The 16,102-nt window shown below is 43.9% G+C and overlaps 1 non-coding gene across 1 annotated transcript; it reads left to right on the top strand.

Annotated features, from left to right (window-relative positions):
• Positions 1-9,455: 9,455 nt before the first annotated feature.
• Positions 9,456-9,538, top strand: TRNAL-UAA. The gene has a single exon. It is a non-coding gene; the product is annotated as a tRNA-Leu (tRNA).
• Positions 9,539-16,102: the final 6,564 nt, after the last annotated feature.

Raw genomic sequence — 16,102 nt, 5'->3', positions numbered from 1 at the left:
CTGGAATAGACTTCCTGAGTCGGTACGTTAAGCTCCATCTCTGGCTGACTTCAAATCTAGATTAAAAGCCCACCTTTTTGAGGCTGCTTTAGCTCCTAACCCTTATTCTCTTGTTCAGTACCTATGTCTGTTTTATAATTCCCACCTTAAGTATTTCCCGTACCCCTTATTTTACCTGTTTGTCCCGATTAGATTTTAAGCTCTGTCAAGCAGGGACTATCTCTTCATGTTCACAGGTACAGCGCTGTGTACATCTAGTAGCGCTATAGAAATTATGTTAGTAGAGGTCACATGATGTTTAGCTAAAAATGCAGTGGATTGTGGACAAGCCCGACTCAGTTGACAGTAAGCTTGGGGCCCTACAGTGTGATCTCCTATCTTACCAGCAGCGGTTATCAGATGTTCGGGATTCTGTCCACAGACAGGACACTCAACAACAGGCTATAAACGCTATGATTACCAAATTAGAGGAGAAAATAGATGACCTGGAAAATAGGTCTCACCGGGTTAATTGCTTGGTGGGACTACTGGAGGCAATTAGAGAGGTGGACCTGAGAGCCTTTTTGGAGCTCTGGCTCCCACAGACATTAAAGCTGTCGCCAGGCTTAGGCCCTCAGCAGATTGAGAGGGCACATCGTTTGGGGCCCTTGTAAGATACAGATGCCTGACCTTGCATGATGGTATTTAAAGTTTTAAATTCCCCCCACAAACAAGAAATTCTATGGGCCATCTGGATAACCGGATCCCTCCAATATGATAACCATAAAATTGTATGCTTCCAGGATTTTTTGGCGGTGGCTTTGTCAGAACGCAAAACATTCAATACAGTGTGCTCCTTCATGCAAAAAAGATACCCTTCGCTTTGCAATAGCCAGCTACATTGTGAAACATGAAGGAGGGTAGGCCATAATTTTCCGAGCAGCAGAAGAGGCCCTGTCCTTTGCCCAGCAGCAGGGGAGTCAAGATGATCAGATGGATATCTCTTTCACCAAACTGTGGAGCCCAAAAAGCCTACTGGAAAATGTACTCAACCTTTCTAAATGAAGGCTCTTTTTGGCATCTTCTGATTGAATATACACAACCATGATGGGGACTTTCAGAGAACAGACCCGGGCCTTCTGCCTTTCTGGGACATAAATGGTTTATTCTCACTGGATGTTCAGCTGCTACATGGACAATTCAAAATTTGTGTGGTTCATCATCAAACCTATGTGGACTCAGTCGGACACCGTTTTTCATATTTTATCTGTTCCTTTATTCCAACCTCTATCTCTTGTATGAACAATTTTAAGCCGCCTCGGTTCGAGGTGCAAGCAGTTGATAAATGGCAGCAGGGGAAGCTTGTTCACAAACTCTTATACCAACCACACCCAGTTGTACTTTGGAGGCAAACGTACATGGACTTGTGTAGTATAGAACTGATCAGTGCACCTATATTATTAAGTTGGCTGTTGGATGCTTCGAACTTAGTGGATATTCTGCATGGTTACTTTCTAATATCCTTAGTCTGCTTTATTATGTTTCTTAACACATGAATGAATGGTTGAGAAGTTTGAGTGCCTATTGTTAAATCAAAGGGTCTACACTTCTTACTGTACAGATGTGGATACGGTCTTATTGCGATTAGGACACTTTCAGGCTTATTTTCGAAAGAGAAGGGCGCCCATCTTCTGACAAATTGGGAGATGGGCGTCCTCTCAGGGTCGCCCAAATTGGCATAATCGAAAGCCAATTTTGGGCGCCCTCAACTGCTTTCTGTCGCAGGGATGACCAAAGTTCATGGGGGCGTGTCGGCAGCGTAGCGAAGGCGGGACTGGGGAGTGCTTAAGAGATGGGTGTCCTCGGCCAATAATAGAAAAAAGAAGGGCGTCCCTGACGAGCAATTGGCCGACTTTACTTGGTCCGTTTTTTCTTGCGACCAAGCCTCAAAAAGATGCCCGAACTGACCAGATGACCACCAGAGGGAATCGGGGATGACCTCCCCTTACTCCCCCAGTGGTCACCAACCCCCTCCCAACCTAAAAAAAAAAAAAAAAAAAACTTTTTTTTTTGCCAGCCTCAAATGTCATACTCAGGTCCATGACAGCAGTATACAGGTCCCTGGAGCAGTTTTAGTGGGTGCAGTGGACTTCAAGCAGGCGTACCCAGGCCCATCCCCCCCCCCTACCTGTTACACTTGTGGTGGTAAATGTGAGCCCTTCAAAACCCACCAGAAACCCACTGTACCCACATGTAGGTGCCCCCTTCACCCCTTATGGCTATGGTAGAGGTGTACAGTTGTGGGGAGTGGGTTTGGGGGGGGGATTGCGAGGCTCAGCACACAAAGTAAGGGAGTTTTGCACCTGGGAGCAATTTCTGAAGTCCACTGCAGTGCCCCCTAGGGTGCCCGGTTGGTGTCCTGGCATGTCAGGGGGACCAGTGCACTACGAATGCTGGCTCCTCCCACGACCAAATGGCTTGGATTTGGTCGTTTCTGAGATGGGCGTCCTCGGTTTCCATTATCACCGAAAACCGTGGACGACCATCTCTAACGACGACCATCTCTAAGGTCGACCTAAATGTTGAGATTTGGGCATCCCCGATCATATTATCGAAACGATGCCCATCTTGTTTCGATAATACGGGTTTCCCCGCCCTTTCACGGAGCTGTCCTGCGAGGATGGCCCCAGGAAAACTTGGGCGCCCCGTTCGATTATGCCCCTCTTTGTGGTGTTTAGAGGGCAGCTTAATGAGCATTTACTGCTGAGCATGATCTTTAGTTTGGGGCTGAGGGCATACCCTAGATTGCTGTTATTTTGGTAAAAGCTGATAATTTGCCATTCCACTTTCTATCCTGAAATGTACTGGTTCTCTTGAGATATGTTACTATGCCTTGTACATTGCACGGGGATTGAAACTGCTTCACTGCTTTTTTTCCTGTTCCAGATTTATTGATTCATTTTATGCTGTTCTGCTCCTCGTGCCAATTATTACAGCGTCAATAATTATTATCCTATGTTAGGTCTCGAGAGGGGGTTTCATCTCACAGTGACCAAAGTCAACTAAATGGACAGTAGACTGGTTTTGAGGAGTGAGTTGGGTCAGGGGAGACAAGGGGGATAACAGATTGTATACATTGTTAGAAGGGTTTGTGCTGTGTTTATTTGCTTTGGGGTTATTTCATTTTATATTCTGTAAGGCAAATTGCGGATTTTTTCAGCCCGGTTTTTTTTTATAAAATTGGAGCTTTTCTATTTATTTCTTTTGTTTTCAATGGATCCTTTTGACTTGATAAACATTTTTTTTCCTCTCTTGGCAGGAGTTTTTACACCGAGATCCCAGGATGCCATATGTGTTCAAACTTATTATCTTGTGGTGGAGGCCGCTGGCTGGGACGGCCTCTTCTGCCACACACATATTTTTGGCCGTCATGCAAATTTAGTAGCTTTTGTACATGACCACACTTAAAATTGCCTCTTGGAATGTTGGGGGTTAATCTCACCTGTTAAACATCAAAAAATACTACAAGCCTTGCAACGTCAGAGGTTTGGTATCGCCTTCCTAGAAGAAACTCACCTTACTTCAGCCAAACATCAGATGTTTCGGTAGTGATGGGTTGGTCACATAGTAGATTCACCAGCGGTGAACTGGAAGGCTGGAGAATTAATACTATTTCGTAATAATCTAGAAGTACAAATATATAAAACGACCCAGAGTGCTGATGGTAGATGCATCTTGGCTTAAGTCACCTTATCCCATCACAAATTCTTGCTCTGTAATTTTTACGTGCCTAATGTTTTCAATAATCAAGTTTTTTTGCAAATTGACTCAGGTTCTTTCTCCTTGAACAGATAATAATTTGGTCCTGGGGGGTGACTTCAATGTAGTTTATGACCCACTGTTTGATAAATCTCACCTGCCTAGTCAAGCTCAATTTGAGCAGGATAAAGAGTTGCCTCTGCTGTATAGTACATTAGACCTCATTGAGGTGTGGCACACATTACATCCCGGTGACTGGGATTACACACATATGTCCCGTGCACACTCCACTCAGGCCCATATTGAATATCAGCTGGTTTCCAGAGCCCTATTTTCCAGTATCCCGCAGGCAGAAATTGGACCCTATGGGGTCTCAGATCATGCTTTAATTTGGTTTCAGCTATGGGTGGAAAAGAACGATGTTGGTTCTTATCAGTGGAGGTTTCCATTAGATTTTGTACACTGAACCCCAGTTCCAAAATTTTCTTTATCTGAAGTGGCAGGAATACCATTTCCATAATCAACAACATTTAGATAGTCATTTTCTTTTTGGGATGCGGCAAAGGCTGTATTGCAGGGAGACATTGCCCATAATTTTCAAAGTACTTTGACAAAGTTCCATAGTAACCTATGGAGTTTTGTAAGTCTAAGTGCTTTGAAAATGAGCCCCATTATTGCATATTGCAAACAAAAACATAAAATGAGAGATCAGCATGTCCAGGGCCATGCCAACATGGTAAGCGGGGTAAGCACCGCAGGGGGGCGCTGACCTCACTTGCAAAATCTTTTACCTGAAGTTGTGATTCTCCTCTCTCCCCTGCCCTTCCCTCTCCACGTTAGGAAGTGAAGGCAGCCCAGCAGTACTAACTGAAGCAGACACGCTCTGCTAAAGTTGCTTCAAAGAGTACAACCAGAGCTATATATGTCTTTGGTGTGGGAAGAACTCCTCATTCAGGGTGAGCTTGAACAACATTCAAATTAAAGAGAACAGGTTTGGAGGGAGGTGTGCAAGTGAGACGGGAGAAATAAAAAATAAATAGTGTAATTGTTTGATAAAATCTGTAAGTGGTTCAAAGTTTTTTTTTTCTGAGCATGTACACTGAGAGGAGGGCATGACTGCAATGATGTGTGCATAATTATCAGGTAACCTGGGATAGCTACAGCTTAAAGCCATTTAATTGGCTGATGGTTCAAACAGTAGGTTCAAAGAGGAAGTTTAGCTGTGTTGAAGAGCTGGTAAGTGAAAATCTGATTGCTTTTTTGTGGGTAATTACTAAATGTTTTGTGTGTAATTACTAAACAGAGTTAAAAGAACAGATATAGAGCAGCAGAATCAGAGACTCGGACCAATATGGATAGAAAAACAAAGTCACCAGACAACAAAGGTAGAAAAAAATTTTATTTTCATTTTAGTGTTTGGAATATGTCCACTTTGAGAATTTACATAACCTATCTTATTTTGCAATGTATATCAATTTGTTTTCTAAGAATATTGCTGACAATTCCTGCAGTGTGGCAAGTGGTGAGCAATCATTTTCATGGTTAAAAAATCATAAACAATTATTTGCGATCAAGTATTTTGCAAGAAAGGCTTGTAAGCCTTGCCATCTTGTGCCACATGGGGGGGGGGGGGGGCGCCAACTGATAGTCTGCAGGAGGACACCAGAGACCCTAGGCACGGCCCTGAGCAAAATATAGACGCCTTTTTGGCCTGGCTCCCACGGCTCAAAATAGGACTCTCTTGCTCACAGCTCACAGCTCAGACTGATCTTAATACATTACTACTTAATACATTTTGGTTCACATTACTGCATCAGCGGGCTATGAAATCTCTTACTTACTATAAATATCAGTTATACCTTCATGGTAATAAGAGTGGAAGACTTATGTCAAATCTAATACTAGCCCATCAAGGCCCCAAAAAGGTTTTCACAATTATATTGGACAGATAGGACACTAACACGTTCTGATAAGGAAATTAATTCTATCTTTCTTCATTATTTCATATGCCAGGCTCGATTTATTTTGGTAATCTGGACCTGCCTAGTATAAGCCCCTCACAGACCACTATGCTAAATGCACCTTTTACCTTGGCTGAGATCCACTGTGATAAAATCTAGTGCCATGGGTAAGGCGTCGGGTCCATATGGTTTTTGAGCTGAATTTTACAAATTTCTTTTAACTCCTATCTGTCCCCATCAACACACAACTCATTCCCGACTTATTACAGATTGCACAGGTGATAGTTCTGCCTAACCAGGTAGAGATCCATTACACCAGTCCTCTTATCATCCTATCTCTCTTCTTAACTTTGAAGCCAAGATACTGGCTGACCGCCTTGCCAAACTTTTATCATCTCTGGTTGATGAGTCCCAAGTTGGTTTTGTGCAGGGATGTACAGCTACTAACAACATCGCAGCTATTTTGGCTTCACTTGATCAGGTCCAATGACAAGGCACACCCTCTTTGTTAATCAGCTTTGATGCTGAGAAAGCCTTTGATAGGGTTTCCTGGGATTTCTTGTTTGCAATGTTGAATAAATATGACTTTCAAGGATTTTTTCTTCAGGCAATACGGAGTTTGTATCATCAGCCATGTGCATCTCTCTCTGGATAAATATGTCTTTCAAGGATTCTTTCTTCAGGCAATATGGAATTTGTATCATCAGCCACGTGTGTGTCTCTCTCTGTTAATGGTATCAGTTATATCCCATTTTCTCTCGGCAGAGAAACTAGACAGGGCTGCCCTCTCTCTCCTCCTTTATTCATTCTCACGTTAGATCCTTTAATTAGAAAAATCCAACACCATCTGGAGACAGAGGGAATTTCCTTTAGTCACACAAGTTTTAGGATCTCAGCTTTTGCAGATGATCTTTTGGTTCACTTTCCTAACCCACATCAGTCTTTAGCTGCTTTGATGAGTTATTTGTGGAATATGGAGATTATTCTGGATTCAAATTGAATTTTCACAAACCATTAGCACTGGCGTCTCATGATTCCATTATGAGTACCTGGCCTGATTCCTTTCCTTTGATGTGGGCTCAGGGGGCTTTCACTATCTAGGAATACAACTATCAGTCTACACATCCATGCTTTATCACTTAAACATTGATAATTACACCACCCAGCTAGACGATCTGCTGTACAAGTTGTTGCAGTCTACAGCAGATCATCTAGCTGGGTGGTGTAATTTCCCTCTGAGCCTTCATGGCAGGATTCAGTTGTTTCGCATGATGGAATTCCCAAGATGGTTGTATACTGTACAGATGTTGCCACTGCACATTAAAAAAAGATCTTTGAATGTTACAAAAGCTGCTACCCATTTCTGTCGGAGCGGAATGAAACCAAAGATTCCCTTTTGGCTATTTTTTGGGCTCCTGGAACATGGGAGGTCTTAGTCTCCCTAATCTTAAAAGGTATAACCAGACTTGCATACTTTGCCATTTGGATGATTAGATTCTAGATTGTTCAGATTATACAATCCTGGATATATAGCATACCGTTTTTCACCCCTGGCACATAACTTACCTCACACACCTTCCACTAAACAACCGTTGGATGTAATTAATAATAATCTTCACCCTTTGAGGGTTCTGTGGCAAAATCTTACTCATATTTGGAAGGTTTCTGCTGAGACATCTGGGGTAATGCTTCCTTTCGCCCTGGTATGGTTAAACCTGCCTTTCGTTCATAGAGTGACCTTGGAATTAAATTTCTACATCAGGTGAAGGGGGAGAATGCGCATCTGAAATTGTTGGGTCAACCAGGTACTGAAGGATTGAATAGAATACTGAACATTTATGCTCACAGAGAGCTCGATCACTATGTTACTTCTCTAGATTTGGACGCCCTTCAAAACTCAAACATTTCAAGACTTTCTACCTCCGGACAGTGTCTGTTCTACATACAAAATTGATGCACTTTTCCCTCATTCTGATTTATCTGCTCCAACTCTTCAGTGGTGCAGAGACTTGAAGGAATTATAGATTCTCCTTCCTCTTCCCTCTTTAATTATGTGCATCCCGAGGATCACAGTCAATGCAAAAAACAGGGAATATCAGTAGATAAGCATGGAAGTTTCTGTTTGTAACACCAAGGTCCCCATTTCTTTCATCTACTTACCACCGCCGTCTGTATCTATCCCTGATATCCTTATATTGGGTGCAAGGTTTGCTTTCCAAAAGCTTTGCTAGAAGGCTAATCCACATATCAAGCACCCTTTTACTTCCAGAAATATTTACTTCTCTCATCCACAAGCCTCCTTTCCTGTAAGATCACAGGATCCGATGATGCTTTGGAGCATCTTATTTTGCTTGCTGGAAAATTACACCTCCTAGTACCTCATTGAAGATGCCTGGATATCCTATATGCTCTTTCCCTGTACTTTGCACCAGTAAGAGATTAAGTGTTGAACTGACTACCTCCAGCCGTGACATTCTGTGGAACGCTTTAAAAATGCTAGTTTACAAGGGTGAAGGGAGTGAGGTAAGTGACATAGCATTTTCTGTTATGAAGACATTTGGAAAGCTTTCCCTTTCAAACTGATATGAAAGGAAAGCTAAAAATGTAGTTAAGTTTTTGTACAAGTGAGCCATACTGCTAAGAGGATGGCTGAGTGATTAAGGTGTTGAATGTGTGATCCAATGGATATCTGCTCTTGTGGGTTCAAGTCCCAAATCTAGTAGACTTTTCCTTACTACACAGACAGGATGCCATCAACAAAACGTGAATTGATGGCTGGTTGCACCTAGTAGGGCTTGATTTTAATCTACGTTTGGAAGACAGGTACAGCGTGTCTCTGCTGAAGAGTCAACAACGGCATGCTGCATGACCAAAAAACTTAAGGTGATGTCTGCCTCGAGCAAGAGAAGCAATAGGATAACTTGCTCCCTGTGTCATTGTAAGAAAAATCTCCAGTGCCCAGAATATAGAGGTGCACACTGCCGGGACAAAGAACAGATGCCCTTTTTCACACAATTTGCCACCTTTCTGCCTGCTGTGATGTAGCAAAGCACGTCTTCCTGCTGAAAACTGTATAAATTTACCCAATAGTGCATTCATCCTCAAGATGATAACTGTAGAAGGCTGCAGACATCGTTGTGGGTACATAAGCATGGAAGTTTCTGTTTGTAAAGCAACACCAAAGTCCCCGTTTCTTTCACCTATCCATGTACTTACCGCCGCTATCTGTATCTGTCCGTGATACATTTAAATTGGGTGCAAGTTTTACTTCCCAACAACTTTGCTAGAAGGCTAATCTGGATGTCTAGCAGTGCCCTTTTACTTCCAGAAAGCATCTTATTTTGCTTGCTGGAAAATGACACCTCTTTCTACTTCATTGAAGATATTCTACGTGCCCTTTCCCGTACTTTGCACCATTAAGAGATTAACCCCCCTGTTTACTAAAGCTTAGCTGGAGTTATGTGCAGCAGGGCCTGTTTAATTCTGTGGGCCCTACTGCAGATAAATCGAGCTGAGCTTTATTAAACAACCCCTTAAGTGTTGAACTGACTACCTTCAGCCAGGCCAAATACATTCTGTTGAACGCTTGAAAGTGCTAGTTTACAAGGGTGAGGGGAGTGAGGTGAGTGATGTAGTATTTTCTGTTATGAAGACATTTGCAAAGCTTTCCTTTTCAAACTGATGTAAAAGGAAAGCTGAAATAGAGGTGTTCCTTGCTGTCGCCAGCCAGTTTTTGTACATGTGGGCCATACTGCCACCAGGATGGCTGAGTGGTTAAGGTGTTGGACTTAAGATCCAATGGAAATGTGTCCTTGTGGGTTGAAGCCCCACTTCTGGTAGGTTTTTCCTTGCTACACCTACAGGACGCTATCAACAAAACATGAATTGATGGCTAGTTGCACCTAGTAGGGCTTGATTTTAATCTATGCTTGGAAGACAGGTATGGTGTCTCTCCTCTGAAGAGTCAAGAAAACGAAGTTACTTACCTGTAACAGGAGTTCTCCGTGGACAGCAGGATAAGTCATCCGACAGCCCATTGGACGGAAATGCTCTCCAATAGCTCAGAGAGATTTTTTTTAATCCCTCTGAGCATGTGCAGTAGGTCTCCTCACTCCCACTTCCTGCCTCAGCCAGTCCCTAGCAAGGGGCGGATCCTTCTAAGGGGAGGTGGGTGGGTTGTGTGGCTGACTTATCCTGCTGTCCACGGAGAACTCCTGTTACAGGTAAGTAACTTCGTTTTCTCCTAGGACAAGCAGGATGCATCAGCCACATATGGGTGACTCCCGAGCCAAGGGGCGTAAGGAGGGTTAGGTGCTCCAGTAGGTTTTCGGTCCTTATGGCCCTTGATGTGCTGTGGTAGGAGGGTCTGGCCCCAGCTGCAGGAGCAGGGAGTGAAAAAGGTCATACCAAGTTTGTTGGCAGTAAATAGTCATGAAGGTTTGCAGTAAACATGGTGCAGTAAGTACACTGGAGTGTCAGCAGTTTGTGGAAAAAAACAAACAGCCTGACTGTAGGCACATAGTCCATATGATAGTGACTGCCATTGGTAGTGTAGGCATGATGTCCGTATCACAGCGACTGGCAGTGATAGTGTAACATGTAGAAGTGAAACAGGGATAACACGGCATTGTGGAACAGGAATACAACAGGTTATTATTCTCATTCCTATGTGACCGCTAGTGGTAGTGTAGGCACGAAATCCATATCAGGGCGACCGGCATTGATAGTGTAACATGTAGAAGTAGAACAGGAAGAACACAGCATTGTGGGACAGGAATACCACGGGTCATTCTTCTTCTTCGTCTGAATTTTACTTATTTATTTATTTGAATGAATATTGGTGATCTGCAATGATGAGTACCAGAACTGTTAGACCAGAATACCCATGACACCTCAGTGTGAGGGCCACCGGGATGGGTGGTGGTAATGAACTGTGGAGGAGAAGGTCGGTGAACTGCAGACCTCTGGACGGCATGGTATGCAGTTGATTTGGTCATAAAGGGTTGAAAGTTGATTTTGTGGTGGGTTGTTGTTTTTTTGGAGGTAGTCCTGAACTCTCATTAGTCAATATGAGAGCAGATGGAGCATGCACGAGGTGCCTAAGAGATAGCACAAAAAGCCTTGGGGCATATGGAACCGAGCACGATGATTGTGTCCGCATCCAAAGATGTGGGGGCTGTACTTTCATGATCGCGGTGCTGACTTGGTTGTTGTCTTTATCCCCATGTACCATGAATATGGGTTGTCTATGTATGTAAGTAGCTGGTCTGAAGTGTGTCAGCGAATCAACTGCTATTTGAGGGCCAAGAAATAGCCAGAGTAGTGTGGGATAGGGTTGTTCCAAACATAAAGGGTCGTGTTGGCACTGATAGGAGTTAGGTCAGTGATTTTCTGAGAATGTGGTTTCAAGAGCAAAGACCACTTTGGCATTGCTTTATGTTATATCGTTGAGTTTGAACTATTCCAGTTGGTGTTCCAATATATTTGCTGGTACATATGTGTTTGTCTGTATAATCTATCTGTACTGGAACTAATTATATAGGGGTCAGCCTTGACCCTGCATGGTAAGAGGTCCGTGTACTTGCAGGTGGATCCTAATTATATTTGTTTTCTAGTGTGTGTGTGTGGGGGGGGGGGGGAGGTTTGTAGCCTGCAGCCCCTGTTGTGATGAACCTAAGAGGATCTATGTTTCTGTTGCCCTAAAGGAACGGGCTAAGGGTTAGCAAGGAGTTGACATAGTGGGTCAGGCCCTTTCAGGAGCCTGTTGGCTGGTTACAGTCATTAGGTGAAGTGGCCCCCGGCCTCAGAGTTAAGGGAAAAACTGAGGTTTACAGAGAACACAGTGTGGGGCACTTTTTATAACGTCTTACAAGCAGGGGATGTGGGTTAGGCCTTCTTCCTTTTGCTGGGAAATTCATTGCCCAATCTGTCTGTGGAGCGGGGCTCTAGGCCCATTCTGTATACCCTGAGGATTTGGGATTTTAGCTTACCCGGGGGAGACCTCAATAGATTTCAAGTCCATCCCATTAACCCCACCCCCGCACAGTAATGGGTGAATGGGGGTGACCTTGGTGGGCTCTGATGGAAAGAACCTCGTTGGCACGAGCGGTGGACAGGCATTGGGCAGTAGCACGACCAGTGGACGAGAGCCTGGAGCAGGACTAGGTTTCCTTGGCCCTGGGGAAGTTAGTTATTTATTTGTTCACTCGGGTGAAGGTCCCCTCCTGCTGCAGATTAGGCCTAGTATGTGTAGAGCCAAGTGGATCAGTGCAGCAGATGGATGGAAGCAGAGCCGCATAGTCTATGCCATTTGGAAGGAGCAAATCATATCAGGGGATAATATTTTTGGAGAGAAGATCGAACAGGTGGTAGAGCAGCTCCACCAGCGGGATACTGCTTTCGACAAGTTCTCCCACCGGCAGCCTTCAGCTTCTACCTCCACAGGTAGACATTTTTATGGGGGAAGGAAGACTGTTCCCTACTCTTCTGGTAAGCGTAGGTACAATCCTCCTTCTCGACAGCCTGCGGCCCAGGCTAAGCCCCAGCGTGCTCGCTCTCGTAAGCAGCGTGCGCCTCAGCAAGGCCCCTCGGCTCCCCAGCAAAAGCAAGGGACGAGCTTTTGACTGGCTCCAGCAGAGCATAGCCGACATCCAAGTGTCAGTGCCGGGCGATCTGCCGGTCGGAGGGAGGTTGAAAGTTTTTCACCAAAGGTGGCCTCTCATAACTTCCGATCAGTGGGTTCACTATTGGAGAAGTTTTCATTTCCTGCCAAGAAGAAATAAATAGCAAAGTAATTTTTTAACTGGTGCAGCAGTGGAATATCAAATGGTCGAACAATCGTGAAACAAAGAGAACTGAGGACTAAATGGAAATTGCTTCTGCAATACTCCAAGTATGTAGTGATGGAAACAGGGATAACACGGCATTGTGGAACAGGAATACAACAGGTTATTATTCTCATTCCTATGTGACCGCTAGTGGTAGTGTAGGCACGAAATCCATATCAGGGCGACCGGCATTGATAGTGTAACATGTAGAAGTGGAACAGGAAGAACACAGCATTGTGGGACAGGAATACCACGGGTCATTCTTCTTCTTCGTCTGAATTTTACTTATTTATTTATTTGAATGAATACTGGTGATCTGCAATGATGAGTACCAGAACTGTTAGACCAGAATACCCATGACACCTCAGTGTGAGGGCCACCGGGATGGGTGGTGGTAATGAACTGTGGAGGAGAAGGTCGGTGAACTGCAGACCTCTGGACGGCATGGTATGCAGTTGATTTGGTCATAAAGGGTTGAAAGTTGATTTTGTGGTGGGTTGTTGTTTTTTTGGAGGTAGTCCTGAACTCTCATTAGTCAATATGAGAGCAGATGGAGCATGCACGAGGTGCCTAAGAGATAGCACAAAAAGCCTTGGGGCATATGGAACCGAGCACGATGATTGTGTCCGCATCCAAAGATGTGGGGGCTGTACTGTTTCATGATCGCGGTGCTGACTTGGTTGTTGTCTTTATCCCCATGTACCATGAATATGGGTTGTCTATGTATGTAAGTAGCTGGTCTGAAGTGTGTCAGCGAATCAACTGCTATTTGAGGGCCAAGAAATAGCCAGAGTAGTGTGGGATAGGGTTGTTCCAAACATAAAGGGTCGTGTTGGCACTGATAGGAGTTAGGTCAGTGATTTTCTGAGAATGTGGTTTCAAGAGCAAAGACCACTTTGGCATTGCTTTATGTTATATCGTTGAGTTTGAACTATTCCAGTTGGTGTTCCAATATATTTGCTGGTACATATGTGTTTGTCTGTATAATCTATCTGTACTGGAACTAATTATATAGGGGTCGGCCTTGACCCTGCATGGTAAGAGGTCCGTGTACTTGCAGGTGGATCCTAATTATATTTGTTTTCTAGTGTGTGTGTGGGGGGGGGGGGGGGGAGGTTTGTAGCCTGCAGCCCCTGTTGTGATGAACCTAAGAGGATCTATGTTTCTGTTGCCCTAAAGGAACGGGCTAAGGGTTAGCAAGGAGTTGACATAGTGGGTCAGGCCCTTTCAGGAGCCTGTTGGCTGGTTACAGTCATTAGGTGAAGTGGCCCCCGGCCTCAGAGTTAAGGGAAAAACTGAGGTTTACAGAGAACACAGTGTGGGGCACTTTTTATAACGTCTTACAAGCAGGGGATGTGGGTTAGGCCTTCTTCCTTTTGCTGGGAAATTCATTGCCCAATCTGTCTGTGGAGCGGGGCTCTAGGCCCATTCTGTATACCCTGAGGATTTGGGATTTTAGCTTACCCGGGGGAGACCTCAATGGATTTCAAGTCCATCCCATTAACCCCACCCCCGCACAGTAATGGGTGAATGGGGGTGACCTTGGTGGGCTCTGATGGAAAGAACCTCGTTGGCACGAGCGGTGGACAGGCATTGGGCAGTAGCACGACCAGTGGACGAGAGCCTGGAGCAGGACTAGGTTTCCTTGGCCCTGGGGAAGTTAGTTATTTATTTGTTCACTCGGGTGAAGGTCCCCTCCTGCTGCAGATTAGGCCTAGTATGTGTAGAGCCAAGTGGATCAGTGCAGCAGATGGATGGAAGCAGAGCCGCATAGTCTATGCCATTTGGAAGGAGCAAATCATATCAGGGGATTGTGTGTCAGGATTTAGATGTGCTCAATAGACCGTGTCCTGGGCTAAAAGAAAAAAAGAGGCCAAAAGAATTACCTGGGGCGTGAATGGTATAAGCCCGAGGGCTTGCACTCAGGTTTGTCCTATGCTGGGTCTGCCATTAGATGCAACAGAAGGTTGACTGGGGAACTAGGTATTTGGGTCCCTTGAAGTTTTTTTTTTTTAGGTTGTGTATGTAGCAGTTGAGATAGCATTCCCTTAATGGAAGGGTAGTTGCACTGTTATAGTAATAGTGAGTAGCCGAATTCTTGTGTATGCATAGAGTTTTATTTGTCTGTTAGGTAGTCTGTTTTGAATGTCGGGCCAGGGATGCTTTGGCCTTAGGTTGGTATGTGCCGAAGGCTTCCCAGCCTGTGAAGTGTGAGAGACTTTGTTAGGTCCCCAAGAATAGCCTGAATAGCCTCGCTTCAGGGCGATTATAAGTCAGGGAGGCTGGTATAAAAGTCAGCGAGGAACCCCGTCTGAATTAAGGTTGTGCCTGAGGTCCTAAAAGATCAATGTAAAGAGTTACTGTAAGTGCACTAATGGTGAGATGATGTAATTGCAATGAAAAATATTCATGATGGAATTTTGAATGGAATTTGTCACCGCCTTAGGGGTCCCACTTTCACTCGTACCACTTAGGGGATTCACAAAAATATTAGTAATGGGGTTCTAAGTACAGGTATGGGTGTTGTGGAGAAACCAAATACCTGAAGCTTGGATTACATGTTTCTTTTTGTTTTAAGCAAAACCAAGTGTACCGTTACAGGTAATGTTCCAGGTGTGATGTTAGAACCAATATCTATCACAATACATTTTAATGATATTTTTTATGCTTTATTGTACTCAAGTTTGAAAAACATTTAGATCTGAATAGGTAAAAGCAGCAGTTCACATAAGTTGGAAAACACAGCTGTGTACTAAAACAAATTTAAATGAAATTAACTAGATGTCAAAGTACACAATTAATTAAAGCAATTGCTGAACAATTTATTTTCATTCCAGTTTTCACAAAATTGAATGAGAAACTCCTGTTTATTTCTTAACTACTGTTTCAATCAAGAAAATCTCAGCCTCAGGATTACCATCAGATAAATGTTTCTTCGCTTTCCCTGGTTTGTCAAGACTTGCTCACTAATCACTTAAAAGTTTCCCCAAGTTTTGATCCTTTGTGTTTACTTTTCTATTTTTGCTAGATCTCACCCAAAACCGTGATTACACTTCCTCTCTGGTAAGTTTCAACACTGAACTTACACTCAAGTAAGTAAGGACTCCTAAATGGAGTCCTCTGCCAGTATCTCTCTCCTCCGCACCCCTTGTAATGTTTGTCGAAAAGCAGCAACCACTTATCTGTAGGCCTTGCTTATATATAGGCTTTGGTCTTTTTTTCGAAAGGGCTTGGTGTAATTCTTCGATGTCATCTGTGCTGTGCTTCTTCAGGAACACCTAGCCTGTCTGACAAACCAAAAAGGAGAGAAAACCCTATCTCTCTTTCTCTTGCTTTAAGAGCATACTAGGCTTCAATCCAGTCCTTCCCTATGGAATTCCCTGCCTTTCTCACTTCCCAACGAACAATCTTACCAACAATTCAAAAGACCTGCTTTCACTAAGGCCTTTATAAACCCCTCTGATTACCAGTTCTGCTTGGTGGGCTGATCAGCTTAGTATTCTCTGCTTATCTCTTTCACTGTTCTAAGTCTAGCCTCTCTGTTCTTTTAACAGTTGGAGTTCTTTTTACTTTCTT

The sequence above is a fragment of the Microcaecilia unicolor genome, chromosome 3, assembly GCF_901765095.1.
Source record: "Microcaecilia unicolor chromosome 3, aMicUni1.1, whole genome shotgun sequence".
NCBI lineage: Eukaryota > Metazoa > Chordata > Amphibia > Gymnophiona > Siphonopidae > Microcaecilia > Microcaecilia unicolor.
The sequence above is the reverse complement of the archived record's forward strand: the minus strand, read 5'-3'. Positions and strand labels throughout refer to the sequence as shown.